Raw genomic sequence first — 20,038 nt, forward strand, 5'->3', positions numbered from 1 at the left:
TTCTAGAATGATGTACCATGGCTCATATTCTAGCCCCTTTCTAAGGTGCTAAGCTTGGATGTGTTTAAAAACATGTCTTTTCCAGTGTTTGACACAATTTAGCCCTGCTGGGCTCTCCCACTGTGCAAAGCAGCAGTTGTCAGCTCATGCAGTAGTTAAATCCATCATTAAGAAATGGAAGGAATATTGCACATGTGTAAATCTGCCTGGAGCAGGCCGTCCTCACAAACTGAGTGACTGCGCAAGAAGGAGCTGAGTGAGGGAGCCCACCAAGACCTATGACTACTCTGAAGGAGTTAAAAGCTTCAGCAGCTGAGATAGGAGAGTGGCAAAGAGAGAGCCACTGTTGAAGAAAGCTCATTAAATCTCAACTAGAGTTAACCCAAAGGCATGCTGGAGACTCCAAGGTCAACTGGAAGAAGGTTCTTTGGTCTGATGAGACCAAAATGGAGCTTCTTGGCCATCAGACTAGACGCCAACACACCATCCCCACCGTGAAGCAAGGATGCAAACCAGTGTTGTTATGTCACCCAAATAGTGTATGCCGCTATTATTAGAACCCAGTCATTCTTATATTTTTTTCCACAATCTGGCAACTACCAATACTGTTGGTCGCTGGCAAAACACATACCACGTGATACCAACATTATACTTTTGGCTGACAAATCTTGGTAGAGGCTGGAACCAACCCTCAGGATTCTTACACTGACATAAACAAAACGATCCTTTTGGAGTAGTCAAACATTTTAGAAAATTACTGACTCACGATCATTACAATGTTTAAGGAAAAGAGATACTTTTATTCTGCACCTCCATACACTTTTGTCAAGGTAAAGATTTTATCAGTATGACCGGAAAAATTATTGATTCACCATTATAATAATGTTAAGGAAAAAGAGATACTCTGCACCATTCTACAAGCTCTGTATTTTTAGTTTTAAAAAAAATGATTTTATGCATTAAAATGTTATCAATATGACCTTCAATACTATTGTCCAGGACCAGAGATGTAGAATTGTAATTGTTTGCAAAATGTAACTATTTTGAATTATGTAACTTTCACAACATGTTGGCCTCCCGCAGGCAAAATGGGTAAACCCTTTGGGCCTTTCTTAAACCCAAGAATGCAAAGAATGGACTTGTATAATTGGGGAGAATGTTCTTGCAAGATCACAAGCACATAGAACGCTGTTGACAGTTTGAGACAATGCGCTCTTGCTGATACTGCTAGCTAATATCGCTACCAGAGGCCACCGGCAGTGCTCAAAAATCAGTAACGTTTATTTATCACATGCAATCATATAAAGTAAAATTAGTTAATGTGATCACAAATATTAACAAACAAACTGCTTTCATACTGCTTGTTATTTATTTTGAATATTACATCAGGGTTACATTACATACACTGGAACAAATTTCTGTAAAAAAATAACGGCCAAATAATGGCACTAACACAATGTTTCCTTTTAAAACATTAATGAACTGTTTGAAACAATCCATTCTGGGCAATATTTCCCATTAAATACTGTATCATACTGTAAATAGTTAATGAAGGTTCTCAGTCATCCAGGTCATGGTAATTCTAAGTGCTGTATCGTAGGCAACTTGACTTGTTTCAGTTTCTTGAAGACGTTTCACCTCTCATCCAAGAGGCTTCTTCAGTTCTAACTAACTGGAGGGGAGTTGCAGGCTTTTAAACTCTGTGTGGGAGTTACAGAGTCGTCAAAGACACATGTGAGCTCTAAGGGCGTTTTCACACCTATAGTTTGTTTGCTCTGGTCCGAATCAGGGACCAACTTGTTACAATGTTGCATATTGCCTCGAGTTTGATTTGTGTTCACACAGCAGCATTTACAAGCGGACCAAAATGTGTGATGCGCAAGGAAACTGCTCTCTAATTGGTCCGAATTTCCTTGCGGGAAAACTCCCGGAAGTAAACAAAGAAGAGCAGACTCTTGGCCCTGGTCATTACATAGTTTGCACTTATCACTGTAGGCAAATGGTACAGTTTGAAAATGAGGCAAGGCTGAGGCTGGAAACTAATGTCATGATGTGCTGGAGTCGCCGACGACGCATATCAAGACAGTTCAGGCAGACGCACGCATTAATCCTCGTGAACTGTGACATGCTCATCAGCCGAAAATATTTCTGAAGATCCATCAGGTACGCAGCAGATACAGCAGACCTCCGAAACCCCCTTTCCCCGAGCCGTTTGCTAAAGAGTGAGTAGATTTCGGTGTTTTTGTGTGTTGTTGAAAATTGTGAGTTTATATAGTCATCCAACCAAATCTCTATGAGGCACTGCACCTCCTCACGAGTCCACGTCTGTCCACGGCTGGCTACGGGAGGTGGTTTAGTCCAAAACAGGCTCAATGCTTCCTGCAGTTGGGTCGGATCGAGGTTGGATCATGTTCTCCCCACAAACGAACCGTACCAGAGTTTGTTCGGAACCGTACCGAGACCACCTCTTCAACAAGGTCTCGGTCCGGTTGTTTTAGTCCGCACCCGAGTGCGATTGATGTGTTCACACCTTCCCAAACATACTGCACCAAGAGGGTAAACGCTCCAGGATTCAATTCAACCGAACTAAACAAGGCAGGTGTGAAAACGCCCCAAGTTTCAGAGTTGTTAAGGCCACTTGTGGGTTGTTGACCCAACCGGCCTTCATGTGGGTTGCTAAGGCTAGGTGAGCCCAGGTGTCGAACCCATACTTAAAAAGCCATCCCTGGACCCATCACAACCCAAAAACTATAGGCCAATCTCTAAGCTTCCTTTTATGTCCAAGATCTTGGAGAAAATGGTGGCAGAGGAACTTACAGTGTTCCTGGAGTCAAATAATGTCCTGGATAAATTTCAGTCAGGTTTCCGTAGAAATCACTCCACCGAAACTGCCTTGTTATGTGTTTCTAGTGACATTATGATGGCAGCTGATTCTTGCAAAGACACAGTCCTGGTTTTATTGGACCTCTCGTCAGCTTTTGACACGGTTGATTTTGGAATCATGACAAACAGACTCAAAGACCTAGGGTTATCTGGTCTTGTCTTAAAATGGTTGAATCCTATCTCTCTGAAAGATCTTTTAATGTGTCTGCAAACCAGATTTTCTCTGAAACAGCACCTCTGACCTGTGGGGTACCTCAAGGTTAGGTGCTGGGGCCAATTCTGTTCCTATTATACATCCTTCCTCTGGGCCAGATAATTAGTCAGTTCCAAGATGTTTCCTACCATTTATATGCAGATGACATCCAGTTGTATTGTTCCTTTAATGACTCTGAGTCATTTAAACTGTCTTCCTTGATCAGCTGTCTGACTAGCATCAAACAGTGGTTAAGTACAAACTTCCTTCAACTTAATACAGACAAGACAGATACCTTGATTATTGCCCCAGAAAACCACATCCCCCACATCAAGCACTTGGGTTCCTTAGGCTCGTCCAGTCAGCCGAGTCTTCGGAACCTGGGTGTAGTCTTTGACTCAGCTATGTGTCTTGAGCAGCACACTAACAAATTGATTGGGAACTGCTTCTTTCAGCTGAGGATCATCTCTAAGTTGAGAACCTCGGTGTCAAAGCCAGAACTTGAGATGATCATTCACACTTTTATCTCTTCCCGCTTAGACTATTGTAACAGCCTTTTTACATGCCTGAGCCAAAAACAACTTCATCGCCTCCAGGCTGTTCAGAACTCTGCTGCTAGACTTTTAACTAGGGGTGCAACGACTAGTCGACTAGTTGACAAATAGTCGACTACTAAACTAATTTAGTAGTCGACTAGTCGTTAGTGACGTCATCATGTGTATCCCACGGCATGCCATGGAAGCGGCTAAAGTGACGCCAATGCAAAATAAAAAGGTTCAAAGTTTGGGAACATTTCATCCTAGACACAACAAAGAAAACGGTCACATGCAAAATTTGCAAAATGAAACTCGCACACCATGGGGCCACCTCAGCAATGCATGAGCATTTTAAGAGGAAACACATTTTAGAAGACTCAGACGCACCTCGGTCAGATAGTTAGCTCCCATGCTAGTTGCTAGTCTATTACTGTATGTGCAGACGGAGTTGTCTTGGCGTTATTTTATTGCTGCTGCCACTTAAATATAATAAATAAGAGCCATTGTTTTTTTTGTTTTACAAACTTTGTTATGCATGCTGGTTGTTATGCACAAAATGCACTTTTGTTAAAGGAAAGACAGGTTACTGCTGCTGCTGCAACTTAAATATAATAAATAAGAGCCATTGTTTTTTGTGCAATTCATAATCTGACTAGTCGACTATCAAAATAGTCGCTAGTGGCAGCCCTACTTTTAACCCACACCAGTAAAAGTGCACACATCACACCAGTTTTAGCAGAACTCCATTGGCTCCCAGTCCGTCTCAGAATTCAGTTTAAAATTTTAGTTCTTACTTTTAGAGCTTTAAATGGTCAAGCCCCTTCCTATATTTCTGAGTTGCTCAAATTTTATAAGCCAACACGTTCCCTTAGATCCTCAAATCAATACCTGCTTGTCTGCCCCCACACTCACTTTAAATCCAGAGGTGACCAAGCCTTCCAAGCCGTAGCCCCCAGACTATGGAATGCTCTGCCACTGTCCATGCGCACTTTAAATTCTATTGAGTCTTTTAAAAAGGATCTAAAGACTCTGCTGTTTCTACAGGCTTTGAGTTAGGTGTGGGTTTTTAGGGGCTTTTATGTCTTCTGTTTTTTATCTTTTTTATCCTTTTATGTACCTGTTTTCAACTGTGTGTCTTTGTTGTATACTATGTATTCTGCTGATTTTACTGTGAAGCACTTTGTGAACCCTTTCTGTGAAAAGTGCTATAGAAATAAAATGTACTTACTTACTTACTTACTTAAGTTGTCTTGGGAGGGAACTCAATACTGCATCGTAGGTGGGTGATAAGTAATGTGGAAGGCCACCTCCTCTGTTCAAAGACGGTTGTTCCAGTTTGACGTGGATGGATTATTTTACTCCTCTTTCAAACCACCTGTCTTCTCTGGCCAAGATGTTTACATTGTTGTCCTCAAAGGAATGATGTTTCTCCTTCAGATGTAAGTGGACAGCAGAGTCTTGACCTGAGGAGTTGGCTCTCTCTTAAAGCCCAAGTACCTGGGGTTGGTATTTCTATTCAGAAACATTTTTTATTATATTTGTATAAAATTAACATCCAGACAGCAATCAAAATATCAAATGCGTTGGGGAAAAAAGGAAAATAATCCATGGTCTGTGGCAGCGACAGGGCTGGAGTAACTTCATCCAATCAAATTTACCAGCCTGAAGATATTGTATGTGTAGTGTATCGAGAATATACTACTAGAGTGCACTGCCCTCTTGTGGACATGGTAGGCAACGACCCGATCTGTAACCTGTTTTGAGTTGTTGTTGACGTCTGAGTAAAGTCCCAGTCTGCACGCTCAGTCCGGTCTCCGTCTGAGTTATTGAACCCACATCAGTATATTACAGTTTGGCGACGAGGATGGGATGCTAAAAGAAAAAAAAGGATCCCGGAAGACGAGAAACATAAAGTTATAACCGGCAGATCACAAGAAAAGAAAATTGTGGCACCAACGTGAGAGGCCAACAACGAGCTAACAAGCTAACGTGACTGCAAGTTATTAGCAACGGGACGGACTGCAGCAATGGCCCTTATCGGCAGTATATCGGAATACAAAGAGGGTAAGGAAGATTTTGAATCTTACCTGGAGAGACTGGAACAGTGGATGGCCGCGAATACAGTGGCAGATGAAAAGAAAGTCAGTGTTTTCCTGTCGCTAATTGGAGTGGATGTCTACAGTTTACTCCTGCCAGATAAGCCAAGTGCAAAAAGTTATGCATAACTCACCAAAGCACTCAGTGACCATTACAAGCCAAAGCCACTTATCATTATGGAGAGGTTTTTAATTTTAAGAAGAGAAATCAACAAGAGAGTGAATCAGTGAGTGACTTTATAGTAGCTCTGAAACAGCTGTCTACTAACTGTGATTTTGGAGCTCACCTGGATGATGCCCTCCATGATAGGTTTGTGAGTGGACTGAGATCAGAGGCAATACAGAGGAAATTGCTGGCAGAGACAAATGTAACTTTTAAAAGTGCATGTGACACGGCACTGTACTTTGTTATTCTCTGGGAAAATCAAAGAGAGTGCAACAGTTAGTAAAGTGTTCAACCACAGTAAACAGAGAGATAACAAGAGAAAATCAAGTGACACAAGCTACAGCAAGATTACACCCTGGCAAAAGCGCAGCTTGGATGACAAGCAGCAACAGCTACCTCAGCCCTGCTACAGATGTGGAGGTAAGCATCCAGCTACTGTGTGCAGATTTAAACAAGAAAAATGTCACCATTGCACAAAAGTGGGACATATTGCACGTATGTGTAGGAATAAAAAGACACCACATAAGGCCCATTATGTCGAACAGGAGACTGAAACAAGCCCGGCAGATGAGGATAATGAAAATCGGTTTGGACTGTACACAGTATACACAGCTTCAGATGGTAATGATGGCTATGTGGTTGACGTGAACATTGAGAGGCCAGAACATTCAGATGCAGTTAAACACAGGAGCATGTGTGTCTCTTGTGTCAGAGATCACCTACGAGGGATCACTCAATCACTTGCCACTTTGCCCGTGTAAAATACCACTGTCTACTTTCTCTGGAGAACCCATCCCAGTGTTAGGGAAGGTGGTTGTGAATGTACCACTGGTTATTGTGAAAGGCGACCGACCAGCGCTACTGGGCAGAAATTGGCTCATGAAATTTAGACTGAACTGGAAGGAAATATTCCAAGTCAAAGCAGCCGGAGATGTTACTGATCCAGAAGTGGCAGTAATTCTACAGAGGCACAAGGGGGTATTTGAGGAAGGCCCCAGCATCATCCGAGAGTTTAAGGCTTCGATCAAGATGAGGCCAGATGCGCAGCCAATATTTAAGAAAGCAAACCAGGTGCCATATGCTCTAAAAGAGGCTGTGGAAAAAGAATTGGACAGACTAGAGGCTATGGGAATCATATCAAAAACAGACAAAAGTGAATGGGCTGCACCTATAGTGACTGGGCCGAAGGCTGACAAATCAATACGGATTTGTGGAAATTACAAAGTGAACATAAATCAGTGTGTGGAAGAGGAAACTTAAACATTGCCCAATACTGAAGATCTTTTTGCAACACTGGCTGGAGGCAAGCTGTTCACTAAGCTGGACTTATCACATGCCCATCAGCAGTTGGAGTTGGATAAGGATTTAGAAAAATACCTGCAGTTAACACACATCGGGGGCTCTACACTTACCACCAGCTGTTATATGGAGTCTCAAGTGCCCCGTCCATCTTCCAGGCAGTGATGGACCAAATACTACAGGGAACAGAACATGTGACCTGTTTCCTGGACGACATCTTAATCACAGCTGGTTCAAGAGAAGAACATCTATGTAAACTGGAGGAAGTGTTGAGTCGTCTGGAAAAGTACAATGTGAGGGTCAAGCGGTCAAAATGTAAGTTCATGACAGACAAAGTGGAATATTTGGGACATATTGTGGATAGTGAAGGGCTCCATCCCACAGAATAGAAAGTGAAAGCCATTGTAAACGCATCGAGTCCCACCAATGTCACAGAGTTACGTTCCTTCCTGGGCCTACTGAAATATTATGGCAGGTTTATGAAAAATCTGTCAATGCAGCTGCGACCTTTGCATGAGTTACTGAAACGAGAAAGTATTTGGAAGTGGTCATCAAAATGTGAGGCTGCGTTCATAAGTGCAAAAGATCAACTACTACAGAGCACCATAGTGATTCATTATGACACTAAAAAGCCATTGAAACTAGCCTGTGATGCTTCGCTTTATGGTGTTGACGCTGTCATCTCCCATGTGATGGAGAATGGAGAAGAAAAGCCAATAGCATTTGCATCTCGTACATTAACCGAGGCAGAAAGCAAATATGCTCAAATAGAGAAGGAAGCCCTGTCTATTATTTTTGGAGTGAAGAAGTTTCACAAATATCTCTATGGGAGGAAGTTTTCTCTCATTACTGACCACAAACCCCTCTTGGCTATCCTTGGGCCGAAGTCAGCTATTCCCACACTAGCTGCTTTGAGAATGCAACGGTGGGCGCTCATATTGATGGCCTATAACTATGAAATAGAGTATCGCCAGTCTGCAGATCATGCAAATGCAGATGCACTCTCAAGGTTGCCAAGCAAAGTCAAAGATAACACTGCAGAAGAAGGGAAAATCTTCTATTTCTCTATTATGGAGGATTTACCTGTGAAAGCTAGTGACATCGCACAGAGCACAAACAAAGATCCTGTGCTCAGCCGAGTGAGGGAGCTCACTCTAAATGGATGGCCAAGTCATGCAAGGGAGGAGACACTAAAATCATTCTTATTAAGAAGAAATGAATTATCAGTGGAACAAGGATGTGTTCTCTGGGGAATGAGAGTTATAGTCCCTCCAGCTCTCAGACTAAAGCTGCTGCATGATCTTCACCAGGGTCATCCTGGCATGTGCCGCATGAAAGCCTTAGCAAGAAGCTACATGTGGTGGCCCTGTCTGGATAAGGACATTGAAAAAGCTGTACAAGAGTGCAGTGCATGTCAGACAGTGAGACAACTACCAGCAGCGGCCCCACTGCATTGTTGGAAATGGTCAACTCGGGTGTGGCAACGGATACACATCGATTTTTGTGAGAAAGATAAACAGTATTTTTTAGTCCTTGTTGACAGTCACTCAAAATGGTTGGAGGTGGTTCACATGACAACCAGGACATCAGCTAAGACTATTGAAGTTTTGCGCAGCATTTTTGCATCTTAAGGACTGCCTGAGGAAGTGGTTTCCCACAATGAGCCACAATTCATATCCAGTGAATTTAAGTAGTTTTTGAGAGGAAATGGCATCAAACAAACTTTGGTCCCAGCTTATCATCCTGCTTCTAATGGGGCCGCTGAAAGGTCAGTGCAGACAGTCAAATCTGCGCTGATGAAGCAAGTGTTGGCAGATAAGGGGTCTGTGTTTGCAGCATAGACTAGCAAATTTCTTACTGATGTACAGAAGCACACCACACACAGTAACAGGTGTTTCACCAGCTGAGTTGTTTCTTTAACATCAGACGAGGACCCGGTTTAGTCTTCTGAAGCCAAGTCTCACTGAAACTGACACAGGAAGAACCAAGTTGAGAGAGTTGTCTGAGGGTGATCATGTGCATGTGAGGAATTTTTGTGAGGGGAAGGAGAAATGGATCAGAGGAACAGTTGTAAAAACGACTCTGACCTGTTTCTTACCTGATAAATGATGGTGTGAGAGAGCGCACAGTACACATTGATCACCTGTTACTCTCACGTGAAGAAGTTGTGGATTGCAACACCTCAAGTGATGATACTCACCTGACACCAGATCTGGATTCACCACAACCAAGCAGCAGCATCCGGGATGCAGAAGGGATGATTTCTACTCCAGTACCAGCTCGCTCTCTGGTGAAGCCTGCAACTCTTCCTGCAAGACTCAGCCCTGCGTCCCGTCCACACTCTCCAGCCCAGTATTGGGCACTTGCGGGTTCCACCTAAAAGACTGAACCTTTAAAGAGCAAGGAAACCGTTTCCTTTTGGGGTCAAGTGTTCTGATTATCCTAGTTGTTTCTGAATAGTAATTATTAGTAACAAGTTGGAGCTAATTGTTTGTTATGAGCAGCTGGAATGGAAAAACAACAGTTTTAATTTGCAGAAGAAGACTCTAAGTTATGCGAGGTAAATGGTTTGTTTACAGTATTGCTATGCTAATTGCAGTATTGTGAGTTTTGGGGGTTAAAGTTTAAAGGGGAGGAGTGTAGTGTATCGAGAATATACTACTAGAGTGCACTGCCCTCTTGTGGACATGGTAGGCAACGACCCGATCTGTAACCTGTTTTGAGTTGTTGTTGATGTCTAAGTAAAGTCCCAGTCTGCACGCTCAGTCTGGTCTCTGTCTGAGTTATTGAACCCACATCAATATATTACAGTATGGACAGCCTACCTGTCCCTCAGTCTGTCCTTACTGACCACCCTGTGCTGACTCCATCACTCCCCATCACTCATTGCATATGACCGGAGTCTATTCACCGCACTGCTCGAGCTGAAGAATGGCAGAGAAAGTACAGACACACTTTTCATTAGCAGCTGTACCTACAGCAGCTGGCACTGCCAAACAGAGCAAAAAAAGGAAGACCGAACTAGAGAAGGCTACAAACAAAAAGGAGTTGGAGAGCTCAAGAGGTGAAACGAGAGTCAACATTGGAGTGGCTGTTCAACGATGGAGACAACTGATGGAGTCGAAGGCCTGAAAACGGACGCCATGTTAGCTGTGTCTCTGTTGGACAGGTAATGAGCTGGTTTGTTTTGGTCAGGGAAATGTATTATTACTCATTATTACTGTTTTATGTAGTCAACGTGGCTAATGTCAGCTCCTTATGTGGCTGTTGTACGTATTAGCCCAACGCTGTGCAATGGAGGTATGCTGAGGGAGTCTGGATTCCGAAAGAGGAGGGCTCTTGCAATATTGAGCAGTTTCGCATCATCTCGCTGCTCAGTGTCGAGAGCAAAATCCTTTTCAAGATTGTGTCCCAACGTCTGACAGACTTCCTCTTGAGGAACACATACATCGATACCTCAGTCCAAAAGTGAGGAGTCCACGGAGTACCTGGATGTCTAGAGCACATGGGCGTGGTGACGCAGCTGATCCGGGAGGCAAGAGAGAGCAAAGGAGACCTGGCAGCTCTCTGGCTCGACTTAGCCAACTCCTATGGATCTATTCCACACAAGCTCGTTGAAACCGCACTGGCAAGACACCATGTTCCTGACAAGATCAGAAACCTCATCATGGACTACTACAACAACTTCAGCGCGCAAGTCTCCTCAGGCCAAGCAACATCTGCCTGGCATCGTCTTGAGAAGGGGATAATTACCGACTGCACGATCTCTGTACCCCTCTTCTCACTGGCCATGAACATGATTGTTAAGTCTGCCGAGGTGGAATGCAGAGGGCCCAAGTCAAGATCTGGAACCCGGCAGCCCCCCATAAGAGCCTTTATGGACGACTTAACAGTAATAACAACATCTGTTCCAGGGTGCAGGTGGCTCCTTCAGGGGCTTGAACGGCTCATCTCCTGGGCAAGGATGAGCTTCAAACCCGCTAAGTCCAGGTCTCTGGTCCTGAAAAAGGGTAATTTTCCTGGCCTCCCAGGAAAATTCAAAGCCTGGATCTACCAGCATGGAGTCCTGCCGAGAATACTCTGGCCCCTGTTAGTCTACGAAGTACCAATAACAACGGTAGAGGCTCTGGAGAAGTCCATCAGCCAATTTCTCAGGAGATGGCTGGGGCTCAGCAGGAATCCTTGTGAAGACTGGGAGGAAGTGGCAGGCGCAAGAAGCTGTCACTAAAGCTGAAGCGCGACTGAGGCATAAAACGCTGGTGGGCTCCGTGGCAATGGGACGAGCAGGTCTTGGTTGTTTCCCCAAGCCACGTTACGACCTGGCCCGTGGAAAGGAGAAGCGCCAACTGATCCAGGACGAGATACGAGCAGAGGTGGAGGAAGAACGCTGCAGCAAGATGGTCAGCATGTCCAAACAAGGAGCATGGACCAGGTGGGAGCATGGGAGCAAGTTTCTCGTCCAGTCAGTTTATGACGTCCTCCCAAGCCCGGCCAACCTGCACACCTGGGGCCTAGTAGACACTCCCGAGTGCAAGCTGTGTCAGAAGAGGGGCACCCTGGAGCACATTCTAAGCAGTTGCTCGAAAGCGCTAGGGGAGGGGCGGTACTGCTGGCGCCACGACCAAGTGCTAAGAGCTTTGGCGGACTCCATCTGCACAGCGATCCAGCACAGCAAAACCCAGGCAGCCCCCAAACAGTCAATCACCTTCATTAGAGCGGGGCAAAAGGCACAACATCACCAGCCTAGCTCTACAGGGGGGCTCCTCTCTACCGCTCGTGACTGGCAGCTTCGAGTCGACCTCGGAAGACAGCTTAAGTTCCCGGAGAACATCACAACCACTGCTCTCCACCCAGACATGGTACTAACATCAGAGACCACCAAGCAAGTGGTCATCCTGGAACTGACTGTCCCCTGGGAAGACCGGATTGAAGAGGCCGACGAGCGGAAGAGGGCCAAGTACGCAGAGCTCAGCACAGAGTGCCGGTACAACGGCTGGAAAACGCACTGCCAGCCAGTCGAGGTCGGGTGCCGAGGCTTCGCTGGCTACTCGCTTCTGCAAACCCTCAAACTCCTGGGAGTGAAAGGACTGCAATCCAAGAGAGCCATCAGGAACATCTTAAAGGCCGCAGAGAGGGCCTCGAGATGGCTGTGGATCCGTAGGGGGGATCCGTGGAGCAACACGCCACTTGGACGCAAGCCGGGGACTGATCACCCCCAGCTGGGTTGCCCGGGCGAGGGTGTATGAAGATTAAAGACCCGAAACACCCTATGGCCCCGGGTCCTTCACTGATGACGTGTCCAAGTAGCACCAGAAGGTGTATTCAAACTCGTTAGATGGTGTTCATTCATATAGCCTTTGAACTGGACTTTTTACAAATGCGCTGATGTTGCCTATTTCTGTGTTCTATAGTTATGAGAGGGACACATCAACTTCCACACCTTCTAAGAGTCAGTTTTTTTCTTCATTTTATCTATTCATGCTTCTGACCAGCCCTTTATCTTTCTTTACATGTTTTTACTTACCGTGTTTATTGTTATGCACTGTCGTGGCAACTGAAAATCAGTCACTTGTCTAGTGCAGATGAGTCAGTCAATATATGGACACAATATTTCTTTTGTAGAAGTTATTTTTTGCTTTCAAGCAAGAGTCACTCATCAGCACCAAAACAAATTCAAATTGTGAAAAACTACTTGGCAAGAAATGTGATTCTGATTAGGACACTTGTGTGTCCAAGTTACATGCCTGGTCAATATTCTGTACAAACACAAATAGTTGTAGGTGGTGTTTATCAGAAAAAACAATAATGTTCTACTTTAGATACCTGCTGATGTGCAATGAGCATGTCACCTGTCGCCCTCCCATGTCCACGGCCTCTGCCTCCACTTCCTTGCACACTGCTGGATGTGCTTCTCTCTGGCATGTCCTCGTCATCAGTCAACGATGCATTCATCGTGGAAGCTCTAACATGCTAAACATCTTATCATCATGAGTCCAATACAATATTCACGTCCGTCTGTGAATCACTGAGGGTAACAAAAAAAAAACGTGTAGCAGGCCATTAGTGTACCACTAATCTTGTTGTTTTAGCTTTGCCATATCTAACGTTACCATAGCCAGCTGCAGCTAGCTAAGCAGCAATAAGTTACAACATCAAAATACTAGTGCTGCATGATTAATCTAATCGCAATCGCGATGTAATGCTGTGCAATTATGTAATCGCATAAAAGACTGCGATTTAATGTAAACAAATGTGCATGTGTGTGCCTGTGAACAGGACTCTCTCTCTCTTTTTTTTTATTAAAATCTTTATCTATCATTTTGAAAAATACAGACATTCAACATGTATCCCGTGCGGTGTGGAGCACGGTGACGCCACATCCACACTGTGTGCAGCTGCAGCTGCAGGTATAGTCACGTGACTACCCGGCTTTCAGCAGAGCAGAGCAGCCGACATGGACGCCGAAGAGGAACTCATGGATTAAAGTTGTCCGTCGCTACGACGGATTTCCGTCATTCAAACTTCACAGAGGCGACTTGTGAGATCAATGTAGATCGGAGGAGAACTGTTGGCTGATGTTTATTGACAGATTGTCACACTCTACAGCCAATGGTATCGTTAACAGCGTGTGCGCGCCTGACCAATGACAGTGTAGTGACCCACACAGGGCGGGATCTCAACACGGAGCGGCGCTAAAGTTTAGCTGCTTAGCTAGCAAGGACTCGTCGCGCTGCTACGTTATCAGCTGAGTTTAGTCAGCACGTGAGAACTCGTCTGACACGGAGAGTCTCCTGTTGTGTGCTACATGTGTGAAATAACAACTATAGTCTGGACTTTGTCTGCAGTGTATCTGTGTAAACGGCTTCATTCAGCGTCTCTCCCTCCCCTCTGGCACCGTGAGTTACCATGGTTACAGGAACGCCCTGAAACTTTATAATGATGATCAGTAAGAAGTGTTTGGTTAGTTTGACTACAGAGTCATGAATGTTGCCTGATTGTAGCTCAATGTTGAAATCTTGTATTATAACATATAGAACAAAGCCTCAGAGCTTCTTTGATTATTAACAGTATGTTAGTGATGACAGAAAGGTGATAACTCGCCATCAGACTGACAAGGCTGCAAAAGTTGCTGCTTGTATGATGTATTTTTCTGTTAAACGATAAGAGGCTCACTTTAAACGATATTATTAATAATAATAATTAATGATAATGATGATGAGAAGAAGAAGTAGAAAAATAGTGTACTGAAAAGTCCTGTAGATGGTTGATTTTTTGAAAGAGTAAAACTTGAGAGAAGCTTGGCATAAAAAAGGCACAGATTGATTTCATAGATTGAAAACTGAACAACTGAAAAACGCCTGAAACAACCACAACAACGCACAATTACAGATACATTTGCAAGTGCCACACCATACGAAAATACCTCGAAAAGACACAAGGAAATCACTGACTCCATAAGTTATTTGGGGAAAAAATACAGTACTGTAAACTTCAGGTTTTGTATTTTTTGTGTCATATTTGTATGTTTTGAGTTGAGAAATATACAAACTATGTGTTGTCCTTGATATTCAAGCAAGTAGACTCATGACACCATTCATTTATAATATCATAATCGCAATCGCAAATCGCAATATAGTCCACAATAATCTCATTCGCATATTTTCATCAAATAGTGCAAGCACTACAAAATACACTTTCCAAACAATTTCTGAATACTAACAAAGACAGCCTGACAGCTATCAGTACTAGCAATAGCTATGTTTGGTGTTTACGTTCAATATGATAAGGTGTTTACTTACAGGTGAATGAGACATGAGGTAGCTACTTGTAGTTGTATGTTATGATGAAAACGATGCACTGATACACTCTTCTTCCCTCTGCTCGTGAGGACTCGGACTTTGTTGGCTGTATTCAGCAGTTGTCGGACAGTGCTTGTTCACACTCACTCACTACATGTCAAATGCACCTGAAGAAAAGCTCTCACCCACTGTCATCAAGACGACTAACTTTATGTTTTCTACAGGAGTCTCCTACATCTCCTCTCTGAAACACACACACACACACACACACACACTTTAGTCTAAGCAGGAGTCTCCGACATATCTCTGAAGCACACAAACACACACACACACACAGAGAGAGAGAGAGAGAGATCTTCAGTCCAAGCATCAAATAACATCCAGACTTACTTGTAGAGTTTTTATTAGTTTCTCTCTCTCTCTCTCTCTCTATATATATATATATATATATATATATATATACACATTTATACTAATAGCCTACATTTAAGTATTGTACTTAATTACAATTTCGAGGTACTTGAACTTAAGTATTTCCATGTTATGCTACTTTATATTACATGCCACTACAATTCAGAGGCAAATACTGTACTTTTTATTCCACTACATTTATTTGAGAACTACACTAAATTTCAATTCCTGGTTAGTCTCAACTTGATAACTCAACTTGCCACGATGTGGCAACACAGTAGATAAGACGTGCAGGGGAAGTCCAGGATGAGCAGCTGCAAAGGGACATCAAAGCGTATGCCAGGTGTGGTGGTTGTGTCGACAGAGGTTGGCATGGGTGGGCACATGTTTAGCATCATGCAGGAAAATACCTGAGTCAGCAAAATTTGATTCATAAACAAAAGAAAGAGCAAGGATTGGGGAGTATATTTTATATTGAGAATTTGGGTCTTATCTGATGAGCTTTTGTCTGTGAGATCTCATGTTTTAATTGTCGACAATTAAACATTACTGCACTCAGATTTGGAGGACTCCTGGAGATTATTGCTTTTATTGGTGACTTTTTGAAACTCTGAAAAACCTTTTTGGACAACCAAAGAATAACAAATCGAGACACGACAGTACCTGGGTCCGGTTGAGTGCCTCCTTAACAATAGCCTCAATTTCCCAGGTGGCTGCGCTGACAATGCAAGAAGGGGGCAGTTTCAGGCTCTGCTAACGCTGAATCGGGAATACAGGCGAGAGAGAGCGTCAAGTTTAACATCGCAGGATCCAAGGCGGTAAGAGAGGGTGAAGGGGCCGGCAGGCTTGTCAGGCTTGTTTGGTAGGTAGGGGAGGTTCTTGTTGTCCATCCAAATGAGGAAAGGTACATCTGAACCTTCGAGCCAGTGCCTCCATTCCCGCAGAGCCAGAACCACAGCCAGCAACTCCCGATTGCCAACGTCGTAGTTGTGCTCAGCAGTGGAGAGGCGTCTGGAAATAAAAAGGCACAGGGATTAAGCTTTTGAGTGTCACGGTTGTGTTGGGAGAGGACAGCACCCACACCAGAGTCAGAGGCATCTACCTCCACCACAAACTGTCACCTAAAGTCGGGATGCTGGAGCATTAGTGAATAATTCTTTCAACTTGAGAAAGGCTCTTTGAGCTTCAGATGTCCAAACAAAGAGAGAACTGGTGGAAGGGTAAGAGGGGCTGCAACCTTGCTGTAGTCTCAAATAAATCTTGTATAGAAGTTGACAAAGCCCAGGGAGCGTTGTAGCTGCTTATTAGAGGTTGAAGTTGGCCACTCAGCTAATGATAGATCTTTGCTGAAAGCCTTTACCAAGTCATAGGCAGGAAGCACAGGATATGTCAGGTGGCACTGGAGAGGAAATGACAAGAGTGTTACTGGCAGGGATGGCCGAATGAAGGCAATGTGAGTGGCAGGAAACGCTCTAGCTGGAGATGGTGGAAGTGACCCAATCAATTTGTGGATTATGTAACTTCAGCCAGGGGAGATCGAGGGAATAACAAAAGTTGAATCTGTTCACAATGATTCCCGGAGATAACCAAGGTAATTGGAACAGTTAAAAGATTAATTATTTCACCCACCCACACCCCATCTCCTATTAACAGAATGATAGTTCTTATGACCTGTCCTGTCCAATCAGAGGACTGAGATCTGCGCACCACATTACACACACAGAGACCCCCAACACCGTTCTCGTCCTCCAGTTAAATAGAGCATTTTGCTCAAATACAGTCAAACGGAGTTGTCATTATCTTTATTGATTATGAAACTTATCACGTTCGTACAATAAAATGATCACGTCATAACGTGAAACTTATCACCATTGTACAATAAACGTATCATGTTCGTACAATATGTTTTCACGTTATGTACTGTACGTGTTTTTTGTTTTTCTTAAGTGGCAGCAAAAGCTTTCGTATAACAGAAGCTTTGTTTGCACAGAAATTAACAATCAGGTTATGAGGAGGGGCATCACATCCCTACATGTCCAATGAGAGATAAAAATGTGAGAATGAAGGAACTGTTTGCCATCTGCTTCAAAGATATTTTTAACTAGAGGTCGACCGATTAGGACCTTTTACAAACTGTTGTTATCGGAAGAAGACAGCCAGGCAGGCAGGAACAGAAACCATTCTGTTGATGTTATGTTACGTCACTGTACTTAGCAATGTGACGTTCTCTCTTTCAAATAATCCAGTAACGTAACTGTCCATCCATTCATGAAATGAAATCGCACACTTTAGGATCCTCCTTTCCCTGGGAATATGCACAAACATTAATGGCATTTAACAATGTTATGGGATGTGCAACAGAAGTAATCCTGGCCAGTTCAGCCACAGAACAGCGCGTCGTCCATTGTAAACGGAACAGATTCCAACAATGTAATCCACTAAATCACACCGATCAGCCACAACATTACACTTAATATTGTGAAGGTTCCCCTTGTGCAACCAAAACAGCTCTGACCTGTCAAGACATGGACTTAAGACCTCTGAGGGTGTCCTGTGGTGTCTGGCACCAGGGCATTTATAGTGGATCCTCTGGGTTCTGTATGTTGGGGGGTGGGGCCTCCATAGATCAGACTTGCTCCAGCACGTCCTACATATGCTCGATCAGATTGGGATCCGGGGAATTTGGAGGCCCGGTCAACACCTTGGGCCCTTTATTGTGTTCCTCGAGCTGTTCCTGAGCAGTGTTTGCGGTGTGTTAGGGCACATTGTCCTGCTGGGGGGCCACTGCCATCGGGTAGTCTACAGCTGAGGAGAGATATGACAGGAGGAATCACTGGAGAATTACACAGAGACGGATGAAGCTACGGGTGGTGTTGCCAGCTGGGTGGAGAGCCAATTGAGCTAGGCGTTGATTAGAGTTATGTTAAAACTGAGGCCATAAAGAGAGTCCATTACTTCACAGAGCATTAATTTGTGTTTACCAACTAGGCCCCTTGTGTGGTGAGGGCTTGATGGAGGATGGCTGGGTCCATTCCGTGGCCAGAATGTTCTATTACGGTTGGGAGGTTGGTTGGGTTGTACTGGCTCTGGAAACGAAAAATAGGGTACAGGAGTAAACTTAATGGTATAACTAGAGAAACGCATAAGAATTTCGCAATAGGTTCAGTCATAGATAGCACTTGGATGAGCGGAAACAATCTGGCAGCGAGTGGAGAGAAGACTGTTGTTCTTATGCTGAGGCTGATGAGTAGATGAGCTGCAGGTGTGTGAGGAACAGGAACTCCAGCCAACAGGAAAACCACGTCCAGCCTCTGAAAAAACACCTCAAGCACAGACACAAAAACACAGGAAAAACACTACACAAATTCCATGATTATCACACACATTGCTGTAAAACTTATGGTACTAAAGAGTTTTGCCACCCTCATACAGGTAAAAATATAACATATGATTAAAGAGTTTATTAACTGTACGTCTAAACATGTCATCTGTATGCTGAAATGTCCATGTGGCTCTATATATGTAGTCCAGATGAATCTCAAAATTGAGAATAGTGGAGCATAAAGCAGCCATCATAAATTAGATTTAATTCATAGGGATTGACCCTAACCCTCATTATTAAAAGGGAAGCATATTGGATATAAACACGTAACTCTTTGGAGCCACATGGGCTTTATATTATATTTATGATATCCTATGCAACTGTATACATTCTGTGCTAACAGTAGTTGTCTGCAGTAAAGTACTCATTATCTTATACAAAATGGTAATGTAAGTTTATAGTTTTGTACAGTGGAATTATTGTGGCTATTGCCTATTATTGCTGATTTTTGTATTGGGGAATGTGACCTTGTTGGATTCTCCGCTGATCAGCACCTGATTACTTAATGAAATACCTGTTGGCAAGTAAGTACAGAGCAACTCTGATGAAGCTACATGTGAAATGCATAGTTCGCTCCTTCTTGTTTTTAATGTAACTGTTAAATGTGCACTCTGTAGTTTTGAGTAAGAAATGTTAATGAGCAGAGAAAGATCTTCATTGGCTGATTTGTTTCCGTCTAAACAAACTAAATAAACAAACTTGCTTTGTTTGCATGATTACCGCATAAACAAACTGACCTTAAAGGACAACAAAATTTATACTGTTGATGAAGGTTCTCAGTCATCCTGGTCATGGTAATTATAAGTGCTGTATCGTGTACACGACATTACATATCACCCACCTACTATGCAGTACTGAGTTCCCTCCCGCCTCCAGCTTATGCAATGGATATTTTTTTTATTTAATTTTATTGTATTTATTATTTTTACACATTTCTACTTCTTATTCTCTCCATATATCAACACATTTTATTTAATTCTTTTAATTCTATTTTATTCAATTTTATTTATCTTATTGTCCATACAGAATACACTCTATTCGATAGTTTCTTCATAATTTCTGTGTGCCGTTACATTGCTACTCTTGGAGGAAGCAACTGTAACATGACCGAATTTCTCCACTTGGATCAATAAAGCAGCCTGGTTCTGATTCTAATTTAATAGTAGTCTTCTGTGACGAAAATTATTAATTGAATAATTGAAGGCAGTGCCACCATTCTTTAATCACATTTTTTTTCGTTTGCCATTTTTAATGGGGTCCAGAGCTGGTTGGC

Source organism: Pagrus pagrus, assembly GCF_965226575.1.
Source record: "Pagrus pagrus genome assembly, chromosome: 15".
NCBI classification, from domain to species: Eukaryota; Metazoa; Chordata; class Actinopteri; order Spariformes; family Sparidae; genus Pagrus; species Pagrus pagrus.